Genomic DNA, 13,421 nt, shown 5'->3' with positions numbered 1-13,421 from the left:
CAATGAGTTCTATTCTTTTTGTTTTGCAAGCGGGATTGAACTTTTGGTGCTTCCCCACATAGAGCCATAGCATTTACCTGCAGTCACCACTAGGGGCATCTCATTATATATTAAATGTATACGGCTACCATTGAACCAAAATCTCTATGCACTGAGATTCCCCTAGTGGTGCCTGCAGGAACCCAGAGTATTATGTACTGTACTACTGTAGATGGGAAGCTATATTTTTCTAATTATGTTACTATATACTTCTGCCAGGACTCTGGTGTAAATACATAAAAACATGGTTTTCAGGCTGATGAACATATTTTTGAAGCACCTGTTCCACTGTTACTGACAAATGATGGTAGAGTTGGCAAGCTTTCATCAGTCAAGCAAAATTTGAAAGGTCTTACCTGGAGTTTTCAGCCCAAGCGAGCATTATGAAAGCATTTATATGCATATATGTTGCACTCTTCCAGGCTTCTTGCTTTCCAAACAGACTTTCGATAATCCCTAGATGCACGGACATGCTATGAGTCTTGTAGTCATAAATCCACGTCCAGCTTCTACAAGGCTCACTTGGTGCATCAGTAGTATGGGAGCTCCTCCATAAAAGATTAAATTATGGGGAGCAATAACTTAATAAACATTATTAAATTTCACGATGCTCTCAGTGGCGGGGGTGGGGGTGTAGGGGCCATACTAAATTTTGCTATGGGATCCTAGTATTTCTTTGTATTTCCAGTATAAAGCCAGCATATCCTGCTGTAATGGACGCTTACTGTGGACATTCTGTGCAGCATCCGAGGAGCGGGCACCAGCCTAGGAGACAGTGGAGTTTAGATGCAGGCCTTGTCACGGTGGCTGTACCGTCTCCCACCCGGAGGGTAACCGGGGACATATCCAAGGGGCCACGAGCAGGCTATTAAAGGGGGGGTTAACCTTGTGTGGTTTAACTTGGTTGTTTGTCACGGGTGATGCCACTGTTCCGACTTCTGCGGTGACTTCTCGATGTCGGAATAAACGTCCACATGCAGGGTTGAAGATTAAAGGCAGGACCGAGAACGGTCAGTAAAGCTGTTTCCTTGAACACAACTTGAAATACAGTCCAACACAGTCCAAGACAGTTTACATCCACTGGCAGAGTACTCTGTGCAGGAGAACACGTGGTGTAACAAGGAGGAAACACAGGAGGACAGAGTGAATTACACAGGCCAAGTTATCTGTGTTTTCTCTGTTCTGGGACACAGTCTCGCAAACACTCACCGACTCTCTACCGCTACACACTCACAGAATTGTAGAACACACAGTGGGAACTTGGACTTGTTGCGGATTCTTGCTCTTGCTTAATCTTCCAGAAGGGGAAGAATAAGGCCTCCAAACCACACATTTGCTGTCCTCTCAGCCTCTTCCATATTCCCTACACAAAGACTGAAGGTGTCTGTGCAAACCGACTCTTCTCATATCCGACCAAAAGACGTTCATACAAGCAAAAACTTCACTCACGCACCTTGCATCCACATATATAAAACAAGGTCACATGACACACAAAGAGATACTTTTCCAGATATAACCCAGAAATACTACCTCAGCAGCACCACCTATTGGATGGAAACATTCTTACAATCAATTTCTGGATTTTTCCAGAGAAAAACAAAAAATGATAGGGAAGAGAACACCCATTTTGACCTCCTTCAGACCTTTCATATTCCCCACTTATGCGAGAAACCCGGGGTGAGGTTCATTCCATGAGGGTGTCAAACTTCTACCCCCAAATTCTTCTGTAATGCTGTAACTTTAAGTTGATCTTCAGGGTATTATTATAGCTTGATGCCACCAGGAAGTAGTGCTGCAGTGAGCACTGACAGCTCAGTGACGCCTCCAGTACCTCATTGGCTGTACAGATAGCTCCCTTGCAGGTCCTGGAAGGAGAGTGTGATGCTGCTGTCCCAGCTCCCGGTAATCCTATAAGTCTGCCAGGCTCACCGTTTGGCCACAAAAGTAACCTCCGCAATGCAGCTGTAAGAGTCTCAGACTCTCCATCTGGAGGCTGATCGTGCCCTTCCCTGCTGCTCCATTTTCTCCTGACCACCAGCTGCAGGACATCCCAGCTCCAGGCCAACTGTTGTCCTCCCAGATAATGGTGTCCGTCTGCCAGGCTCCCCCAGAAATAAGCTCCATGATGCACCTTTACGTCTCCCAGCCTCTCCAGCCACATGCTGCTCGGGCCTTTCCCCGCTGCTCCATTCTCTCCCGACCGCCGGCAGCAGGACATGCACTGTATGCTGAGCCAGTGGTGGCATCACAGTGCAGCCTGGCCGTTCCACGCTGCTGCTGCTGCTCCCCGTTGTCCATCTGCCTTCTGTCGGGGCCGGCGGCATCACACATCCAGATTATCGTGATGCAGCAGCGCCAGGAAACTGCCACCCGGGCCTTCCCCTCTGATGCTGCTGCCCGCTGTCTGCTCTTGGCTGGGGCAGATGGAAGGGGGACAGCTGGCTACTATTGTAGCTTGATGCCACCAGGAAGGACCTTACAAAACTCAGCATATTGGAAACTAGGGGTGTTCCTGCATCCAAGCCATGGCACACCTCTAGCTTCCGGTGGCATCAAGCTACAACAATACCGACCTTCAGTATGCCAACTCTCATCTGCTCTATGCTATGTCCGTGACCACAAAAATGTTTTGCCACAGGTAATCAGACATAGCATAGAGCAGATGAGAGTTATCATACTGAAGGGCAACTTCAAGTCACATGCTGTAACATCATGTAGCTTTGTTAGCCATTAAAAGGTATCATATCTACAAAAATACTTGGTTTCTCTTACTGCCAGTGCTGCTGGTAGGGTGCACGGCCAGTCCACTTCTTAAAGGGATAGCACACACAGCATTCTTGACCTTGGACATCTGGATCTCTCCTGGGTTATTTAAAGCACTCTACATCAGTCGAGGGTTCCTGAGAAATACATTCCTTTCTGCAAAGGTGCTATTAGTTCTGAACAATTTCTGGTTTCATTCATAATTGTATACCCAGCTTTGCTGACTTCTCCTGTCCAGACCTTGGTTTATACCTTGATCATGATATTCTGATTGCTGCCTGCCCTGACCCTTTGCCCACCTCTCCAAATATGCATGAACTCAGCCTGTCCTGACCTTAACCTGTGCTATCAACTACGTCTCTGCTTGTCCTTCAGGAACTACTCTATGGTGCCTCTGACTAGTCTGTGTCAGTTCCAGAGTGCAGGAGTTTGAAAAAAGAGGCGAGAAGATAGTGGCTGCCCGAACTTCCCTCCTGCGCAATGTATTCACTACATGTGGATTAAGGCCGCCTGCACACGAGCGGAAATCCCTGCGGGATTTCCGCCGCTGAAAGTTTGCATAGGAGTGCATTAAAATACGCACTCCTATGCAGACGGCCGCGGTTTGGCCGCGCGAAATCTCGCGCGGCAAGCAAACCGTGGCATGTCCTAATTTTCTGCGGGGCACGCACTTACCCGGTCGCCGGCTCCGGTCTGCGCATACGCCGGCAGCGCGGCAGCCGGCACATGAAAGAGCCGGGGCCGCCAGGCGCGGGTGAGTACGCGCTCGTCCCTGCAGGCGCTCGGGTCGGATCACGCGGCGAGAATTCTCGCTGCCGGATCCGACCCGCTCGTCTGCAGGCGGCCTAAGGATACATTTCTGATCACTGGGGGGTCCCACAGCTGTGATGTGCAGTAATCCCAAGGCTGACACACACTGAAAACCCTGTGTGAATGGAACGGTGGTTTTCTTGGGGTCCCAGTGATCAGATATTTATCCACCATCCCTTGCATAATGAATAAATGCCTTTATGGGAAAACAACCTTAAACCAAACATTTTTGAAAAATCCACTAAATAAGCAAATTTAACTAAAACTTCACTGTGAGACTTTGTGTCTTGTGATTGATGTTTAGCAATAGCTGAAGTACAGAAAGTGACACATTGTAACTTCCATTTTACTCTTTTAGACATCTCAGAAATGTAGCAACTTCTGAGTATTTCACATTGACATTTAGTTGTCAGTGAGCAGAGAACGTGACCGGTCAGACCGCGTACTGTATAACGGACAATGCAATCCTCTACGACAGGCGATAATGGAGTCCTTCTGTGCAGGGTGGAAGCAGATAAAGACCAAAACAACCGTTTTTCTGCTTAACCCCTTCACTACACAGCTTATCAAGTCGCTGCAAGATTACTGCAACTTTCTGAGAAACTTGAGTTTTTGTTTTTAAATTGGGATGCAAACACTTAACCCCTTAAAAATCGCCAATACGCCTCTTTATAGTAGTCATTAAGGGTCCTTAATCTATTGCATCAAGTTCATAAAAACTTTAGAATAAAGTTCTGAATGGGTCACTGTAGAGGCATCCTGGCATCATTAAAGGGGACTTCACCCCAATCGGGTCATAAGGTTTATGACAGGATGAGGGACTAGAAAACCCCTGTGAAGTCAACCCTGAGGCACTGAGGAAGGCCACCAGGGCTGTTTATTAGAACACACCAAGGTTGGTTTCACATCTGTGTCAGATCCTCTGGATGGAGGTTCCATCACAGGTTTGGCATGCAACGCTTTTTCTTCTGTCCAAAAGTCTGGCAGCTGCATGCCGCCTGCACACGGACAGGTCAGATACCTGTTTTTTCCTCTTCTCTGAACTATGGAAGTTCCGCACGGCTTGACGTCAGACATGCGCAGTACAGATTTTTTAATACTTCTGCTTATCCTGAGTCATCGCCTAGCGATGACACAGAATACGTGAGCTTTCCACAATGTCAATTGCAGTAGGGCTGCAGATCGGACGACTTCCAGTAACTTTAATGGAAGCCGTCCACACGGAATCCACGCAAAAATGGAGCATGCTGCGATTTTTCCTCCGTGAGTGGAAACCGCAATTTGTTTCTGCTCATGTGCATGAAAAATCACTTTTCCATAGGATGCCATAGGCGGTATTTGCTGCGGAATCCAGAGGCGGTCGTCCAGTCCGGATTCCACAATGCAAATCCACCTGAGTGCATGAGGCCAAGTGTCATAATAATACAGCGCATCATGTATCACCATACACTATACATTTGAGCTCTGCTAGCTCTGGCAGTCTGATTGATATGAATGGAGTGATGGTGTGCATGTGCGACCACCACTACCCTTACTTCAGGACACATTAGAGCCCCATTCTCAGGATCAGTGGGGGTCACAGTGATCGGACTCCACCAATCTGAAAGTCATCCTTTATCCTGTGGATACCGGATAACTTTCAAACATGGCACAACACCTTTAAGTTAACCTTTGATACATCTGTACAAATGTGTGCAGGACCTGCATGGTTGAGATTACAGGGCCAAGTGCACGCATCCTTTTAATGTTAAAGGACCTGCACAGATTAGGTCACATGATCTATGCAGGTCCTGAAGCAGAGGGCAGAACAGCAAGGGGGATCCACAGAGAAGGAGAGTATAAGCTGCTGTGTTTTGCATGCTACTTTAAATACTGCAGATTTGAAACCAGGAAAATCTGGAAAGAAGATCAGCAGCATATCTACCCTGTGTGAACATGGACAAAAATATGGAAACACCATACAAAATGCATGGGATTTTAATCATTAGCAGTGAGCTGCCCTTTTGAGCCTTGCTTGGATGTGAGCTTTCCTGGCAAATTTGAGTTTACTTCACCTCTTGCCCTGCTCTGGGTGGTTTTGGGAGCCAGCTGGTAACAGCAACTGAGTGGCTGAAACTCCTGACCAATGGAACCTTGTTGCTCCGGCAAACATCATCTGTGTCATATTACCTCCACTTAAAATCTGTTTATACATGTCGACTTCTACTTGTTGACTTAAAATCCCATGTAACTTTAGGCATGCTTTTTGTATGGTGTTTCCATATTTTTGTCTATCCCCTGTACCCCTACAGTATCTGCTAAAGTGCCAAGAGATGTGCCAAAGGATGATTTGCGTCTTGCCCAGTCAGATGGTAGACATACCTGCCTAGAGTATAGACAATGATCAGGAGCTCTGATCTGGAGTTTGATGGGTTGTAAGGGGTTTTAGACAGCCCTCTATTTTGCAAACCATAGTATTGTCATAAATATGGCAATTGTATACTTTATAATTGATAAGTACCTGTTTTCATGTTTCATGTAACTGTTTCTGTGTCCCCAGGTTGCTGAGGAGAGTGGCGCGAACATGCAAGGGGAGTGTAGGGATGTTATTGCAATAATAGGTAGATCCCAAAAAGCAAAAAACCTCCAAGGAGAATGGAAGCCTAGAATGAATGACACACCTACAATTTAAATGTACAGCAGCCAGTAGTGTTCCGGCCAGGAAAAGGTGCTTGGAAAATGAGCCCCGGTTTACCAAAGCCACTGAGAGGGAAAACTGAAAAAACATCCCGTTTGCTGACTGCCAAAAGTGCTTTCTGCTGAAGGTGCTTATACCTCGGGCTGCCATGTTTATTACCAAGAGACTGTTGCGTGTGCTGCTGGGATCTGTAGTTCTAAGCTTCCTAGCAGCACAGACCTCACAGGGTTAATTGATTGAGCTGCTTGGGTGTAGTACTTCCTGCTAGCCAATCTCCTGGGTCTGTGCTCACATATAAAGCCAGCTCCTGGTCAGTCTCTGTCTGGTGTTCAGGGTGAGCAGTCATGAATCCTTGTCTGTTGAAGATTGCTGTTTGACATGCTATCTGTGTGCTGTTGCAGCTTGCTGTGTGACCTGTGCCTTGCTGTTCATGTCCGTTTGTACGTTTATTTTGTGTCAGTTTGGTTTCCTGAGTTTGTTTACTATGTCTGCGCTAGGTTGGCCCATAGGACCCTCTAGTAGATGTGTCTTGCTAGTGTAGGGACTGCAAGATACAAGGAGCCTTGCCGGGGCTTGCAGCTTAAGTTCATTGGCCAATGTATGAACTAACACCTCGCATTTATATTCAGCTTATCATCTGCTATTAGTGTTTGCATTGTGGCTGCTGTATGCTGTGTATTCTGGCTCTGTGTGTCCTGTTGTTCAGTCCCTGTTATGTGGCATTTGAATGCGTCCTGTTCTGGTGCGTGGCTCCTAGGATCAGCTAGAGCCCAGATCCGAAGAACGCTGGGCTGCCCTTATTAGGGCAATGTCCCTGCTTAGGTAGGGCCAGTTCATCCCCCTTGTAGCACAGGGTCAGTTGTTTGAAACCCAAAGGGCATTGCCACTTTCTGTGTTCATTACAATAGCTCTCGGTCTTGTCTTCCGGGTCCCAACCACTTGATTGCAGGAGCTATAAACTAGCGCTGCATTTTTACTGTGGGTAAACTTAACTTGTTAAAGTTTGTTGCCAAGTTCTGATCTCAGAGACGGCGTCACGGACAGGATTCTGTATGTCTGTCCATGCAAGTTGCTTGTCCTGTTTGCTGCGATATGTAGAGCACATAATATAAATAGTGGTCAGCAATTACAGCAGACTGGGATAGAGTATTCACTGACTCTAAACATCCTTAGGCCAGGCTCAGGCAAGCATATGGTCACAGTGTATTATGTGTGCGGGTTTTGTGTGCGTAATACGCTGTACCAATCTGCCACAGGCTACTATGTTGCCACTCACACTAATGGCACCAAATATGCCCGCAAGAAAAATCGCAGCATGTTTTATCTTGGAGCGTATTACACTTGCATGCATTCCAAGATAGTGCATGGTGATTGGCGGCCTGCAGTAAGAACGCAATCTCATTACATTTATGCTGCGTACCTCTCAGTGGTGGCACACAGTGAATTACACTTGTGTGAGCCCTGGTTCTATATATCCACATGGGGACATCCTCTACCACCAACACCTTCTGGTCAAGTTCTCATGTATCCGTATAACTCTTAAAAGTACTTATTGTTAAAGCAGCCTAAGGACTTTTTCAGATGGACGTATTTGCATGCGTTTTTGCACACGCAAAATATATGCGCGCTATACGCAGAGAATAGAACCCATTGATATCAATAATTTCTTTCTCATAACATTTTCTGCTCGTTGCTTATTTGCGCAGAATAGGTCCATAGAAGTATATGGGAGGTGCGCATAAATGCACAATACGCTGCACAGTTCCGTAAAAAAAAAAAAAACACTTTTGGAGCTCATTAGGCTAAATAGCCTTTTAGGGCTTCTTCACATATCCATGTTTGTGTGGGTATTTGTGGGTGCAAAATCTACATGTGCAAAACACAGTATAGAACCCATTGATTTCAATGGGTTCATTCTCATGAGCGCATGCATTTCTCGTGCAGGGAAAAAATCAGCGCAGCAAAGGTTCCATAGAAGTCTATGGTAGGTGCAAAAATGCTCAAGGGGAAGCATGAAACACTGTGCAAAACATGGAGAAAAGAACACATCTGGAGCTCTTCAGCCTAATTAGTCATTTATTCCATGGGGGGGGGGGGGGGTCGCGTGCGGACTGGCCCTGCATGCGCAAAAAGTACAGTAATATGCTTAGACACGCGTACAAACCTACTTATTCAAACTTTGTCCATGCACAAATACTCCGTGGTGAGCATTTTTGCGCACACGTTCGTGTAAAGCTGCCCTTGAATCACGGCAAGGGTGTTTTGCGTGCACCTGTGAACAGGCCTCGGGTTCGCAAAAATTACAGTACGATGTGCCGATACATGTACAAAACTACCTTGTTAATGGCGCCGATGTGTTTCGCTGAAGCGTGCAGATTTGCGCATACGGTCATCTGAATAAGCCCTATAACTATAACAGATTATTTAGCACTTGGACTTATCATTTCTGCTTTCCACTCTGCACTGAAATAAGCGGTAGTACATTGTATCTGTGTCTTCAGGTAAGGGATTTGCTAACAGCAGTGGTGCAACGTCCTGCAAACCGTTAATTTGGTTTCTAAATGTCCTTTTCTTGCTCTAGGTTTCCTCACTATGTGCAAACACAGAGGAGTCCGTTACTGGGGAAAAACTGCACAAGAGGACTTCCTCTTTATGAAAATGTGAAACTATACGCTGAATAACAAAGTATAGAAGTGTTACTTGAGGCTGAAATGCAGGTTAAATTACATTTTCGACTTCAACATTTCTAGAAGAGTGTAGAGGCGAATAAAGGCGAGGGATCGGCTAGAAATGATATTATCTTGCAAAATGATACTTGTTGAATAAATATATAAATATATATATATATATATATATATATATATATTCGTAAATAGCAAATAAATAATACATGAAGGGTGCAGCAGAGGCTTACTTGCAATGGAGGCAGCTGCTATGGGGCTCGTGAGCTGGGGGGCTCTGGGCTGAGTGGTCCTGGTTGTCCGGGGGTACCATATGATTTTTAAAAACTTGATCCAAATCCACAATAAAGCCAGCGATACTCACCTTAACTTTCTGCTAGCGCTAAAGCACCGTGGTCCTCCCAGTCTTTGTTTTTGACCGGCTACCACCTGAGGATGCAGCGGTTACTGCTGGGAGCCATGATGCCAGAACAGCACAAGACCGCTGTGTCCTATGAATGGCTGCAGCGGTCAGATGGTAACCATTTGGAAATAAAGTTGTGGAGGACCGCAGGGCTGCAGCGCTGGATCGCCAAGGTAAGTACAGGTAAGTACGGCTGGTTTCATCATTGTAACAGAAGGCACCCAGACAACCATTTCATTAGAACTATTGCCCATTGTGATGAGCCAGCTTCCTAGTCATCCTCTGGCTCCCTGCTGACTGTGACTATTTGAAACAATGCATGGCATTGTTTCCCTGAGGGCTCCTTCGGATGGATGTAGTTGCACTAGGCATTGCATGTATAAAACTAGCATGCAATATTCAGAGAATACAACCCACTGATGCCAATGGGGTAATTCTCATGAACACTTCTTTTTGCGCGCATTCCAAAAAAATAGGAGCTGCTTTATCTGTCTGCATATTTGTGCAGCAAAGCTCCACATAAAAGTTTATGGAAGGTACGCAGATGCGCACGCAATGGGATGATTGAAGTACTGTACAAATCTGATGGGAAAAGCACACACATGGGCCTTATTAGGCTAAATGGCCTTTTATTTGTAGACTTTCTATTGTGCCATCCAGTCAAACATTTATCGAGTGAAGGTGAATCAACCCGAGTTTGTATGGTCTGCACCCCAAGTCCTTTAAAGGGGTTGTCCCGCGAAAGCAAGTGGGGTTAAGCACTTCTGTATGGCCATATTAATGCACTTTGTAATATACATCGTGCATTAAATATTGGCTATACAGAAGTTATACACTTACCCCCTCCGGTGTTGGCGTCCCCGTCTCCATGGCGCCGACCGAAGCCTTCTTCTGCCTGGATTAGACGCGCTTGCGCAGTCTGCTTCTTCTGTCCCGCTGAAGGGGCCGCTCGGGCGTGCTTGCGCCGCACAGGTCTTCTGCGCATGCGCAGAAGACCTCCGCGGCGCGAGCACGTCGGAGCCGGACAGAAGAGGGCAGACTGCGCAAGCGCGTCTAATCCAGGCAGAAGGCGGCTTCGGTCAGCGCCATGGAGACGGGGACGCCAACACCGGAGGGGGTAAGTGTATAACTTCTGTATAGCCAATATTTAATGCACGATGTATATTACAAAGTGCATTAATATGGCCATACAGAAGTGCTTAACCCCACTTGCTGCCGCGAGACAACCCCTTTAAGTGTGACATGAATTTATAAGGATAAATGCATGCCATACTTAAAGGGGTTGTCTCGCGGCAGCAAGTGGGGTTAAGCACTTCTGTATGGCCATATTAATGCACTTTGTAATATACATCGTGCATTAAATATGAGCCATACAGAAGTTATTCACTTACCTGCTCCGTTGCTAGCATCCACGTCTCCATGGATCCGTCTAATTCTGATGTCTTCTGGCGTTTTTAGACGCGCTTGCGCAGTCCGTGCTTCTGCCTGGTGAATGGGGCCGCTCGTGCCGGAGAGCTGGTCACCGCGTCGTCATCGTAGCTCCTCCCCGCCACGTGTGCCGATTCCAGCCAATCAGGAATCGGCAATGGACCGCACAGAGCCCATGGTGCACCATGGGAGAAGACCCGCGGTGCACCATGGGAGAAAACCGCAGTGCATCCCTGGGAAAGGACCGGCGGCCATCTTAGGGAGAAGATTTTTCTAACTTCATATTTCGTCAGATCGGTGAGTAGCAAGCGGTTTAAAAACCGCTTTAAAATGCTATTTTATGCCAGGGGGGTGACAGGGGGAATGGGGTAATGTAACATTTTGATGTTTGCTGCGAGACAACCCCTTTAAAGGACCTGGCCAGTTTCTGATAAATAGCTCACTTATGCTGTAAAATACAACCTTATAGCGCTTTCTAATGCCAAGTGTTACAAATGTATTTCTTAACCGACCTGTAATGTACTGCAGTATAGAGGAGCATGTAAACACATTAAGCAGCAGTGATGGAGGTAGTGTCACATGATAAATCATATGACCATTACAGATGGGCGCATTTTACCTTGATTGTGATGGCATGGCACAGAAAGTTATCTTAACCTATTAAAAAGCTATTGTTCTTTTATCCTAACACAACGAAACTCATGGTAAAGTAATTCAAAGTGTTAGTACACCGTATTGCAAACCTGCCATGGACCAAAGAAAAAGCTTGAGAATATCAACATGTGCTTCATCGACTACATCGACCATGATAAGCTATAGCAGGCCCTACAAGAGCTGGGCGTATCGGCACATCTAGTCAAGCTGAGAAATTCACAGAATAGGATTAAAAAATAACCTTTATTAACTTTGATTAAAACCAATTTGGCTATTAGTGCCAGATAAAGCTACCACATTGACAAGAGGGGAGCCCAGGTATAGACTCATCCCTCCGATATCTTGTGATAACAGAGATTCTTTACACCAAAAATGATGCTACACTTAGGAGAGGCTCCTTCAGCGAAAAACAGTCACCAGAAATAGTGTCGCCTCAGGGGTACCATCCCAAGCGAAAATCAATTGAGGTGAAAAGGTAGAAGAAAATCTACTACGAGCATAGAGATATTAGATATTAGATCTCCCAAAGGACACTTTACTAGATTTCTGGTTGATACCTATGGTGGGTAATCCAGCTGCTAGTCAGACTGAGTAATGACAAAGCATGACCCAACTTGCAAAGTACCCCCATATATCTATCTTATCCTCCATGAAGACCTAAAGTGAGTGCCAGCCCAACTAACTAGGCATGACGCTCACAAATGGGTTCCAACATTATGTCAAAGACTTTACCTATGGTGGGTGATCTGATTACTAGCCAGATTTAGTTCTGACTTAGCATAGCTCACCTATATTATCCCTAGTGTATATGGATTTACTCGGAATCATTAGTGGAAAACCCAAACCGAGTGCCAGCCAAAGATGGATATTGACTGTGCGTAACACTCGTAATTGGGTTCTAACGTGTTATTAATGATTCAGAATACCACCATGTGTCCACGGGCTTGATCTAAATCCTCAGTGGAACACCAAAGAGAGTGCCAGTCAAAATAGAGGCTGACTGCTAACAGCCACAAATGGATTCCAGCTCATTAAATAAGACTCAACGCGTTTCTAAGATGTGGAAACACTCATTCACCAAGAGTCTAAAGTTGGGTAGAGAAGATAGTGCTATCTGTTCTATTAGCTGGCAGGATACACTAAAGCTTAGTAAATCAATCTTCATGTTCTGACATCTGGCTCAATATGCTAAAACTGAGTAGATAATTCTAACTGCCCTGATAACTAGCAGCAGGATACACCAAACCCCAATATGTCATTCTTCATTCACTGATATCTAGCTGTGTGACCAAAATCGTAGTAGATCATTCTGACTGCCCTGATAACTAGCAGCATGGAGAGTCAAAGTGTCCTATCTATTGGTCGCAGGTAAGTCTGATAAAATCACTTTATACCAATCAGGAAGCCTCTGTGAGAACACAGTATGGGGGCACAGATTGATTTGGAATCGGAAAAGGTGTCCAACAGGGCTGCATCCTCTCACCCTTCTTGTTTAACCTATATGCGGAAGTGATCATGCGGAAAATGGACCTAGGCGAATTGGAAACCCGAGTGAAAATTGGTGGCAGAAACATTAACAATCTCTGTTAGGCAAATGACTCAACTCTGCTTGCAGAAACAGAAGCAGGTCTGAAGCCGCTGATATGTAAGATTAAAACTGAAAGTGAAAAAATTGGCCTATGTCTAAATTTAAAAAAGAGAATAATTATGATGACTGCAAAAAATAGCCAAATTCACATCAAAATCAAGAATGAGCTCGTAGAATGCGTGCAAGACTTCATCTTCCTTGGCTTAAAGAATTGACCAGGCTGGAGAATCTATGCCAGAGATAAAATGTAGGATGGCACTGGGATGAAGTGGGATGCTAAACATGGACCAAATCTGGGAAAGTAGGGATATCGGCATAGCAACTGAATGCAGGATAGGGTAAATCACCATTTTCCCCAGAGCCATGTATGGATGTGAA

This window comes from Eleutherodactylus coqui, chromosome 10 (assembly GCF_035609145.1).
Source record: "Eleutherodactylus coqui strain aEleCoq1 chromosome 10, aEleCoq1.hap1, whole genome shotgun sequence".
In the NCBI taxonomy this organism is placed as follows: Eukaryota; Metazoa; Chordata; class Amphibia; order Anura; family Eleutherodactylidae; genus Eleutherodactylus; species Eleutherodactylus coqui.
The sequence above is the reverse complement of the archived record's forward strand: the minus strand, read 5'-3'. Positions refer to the sequence as shown.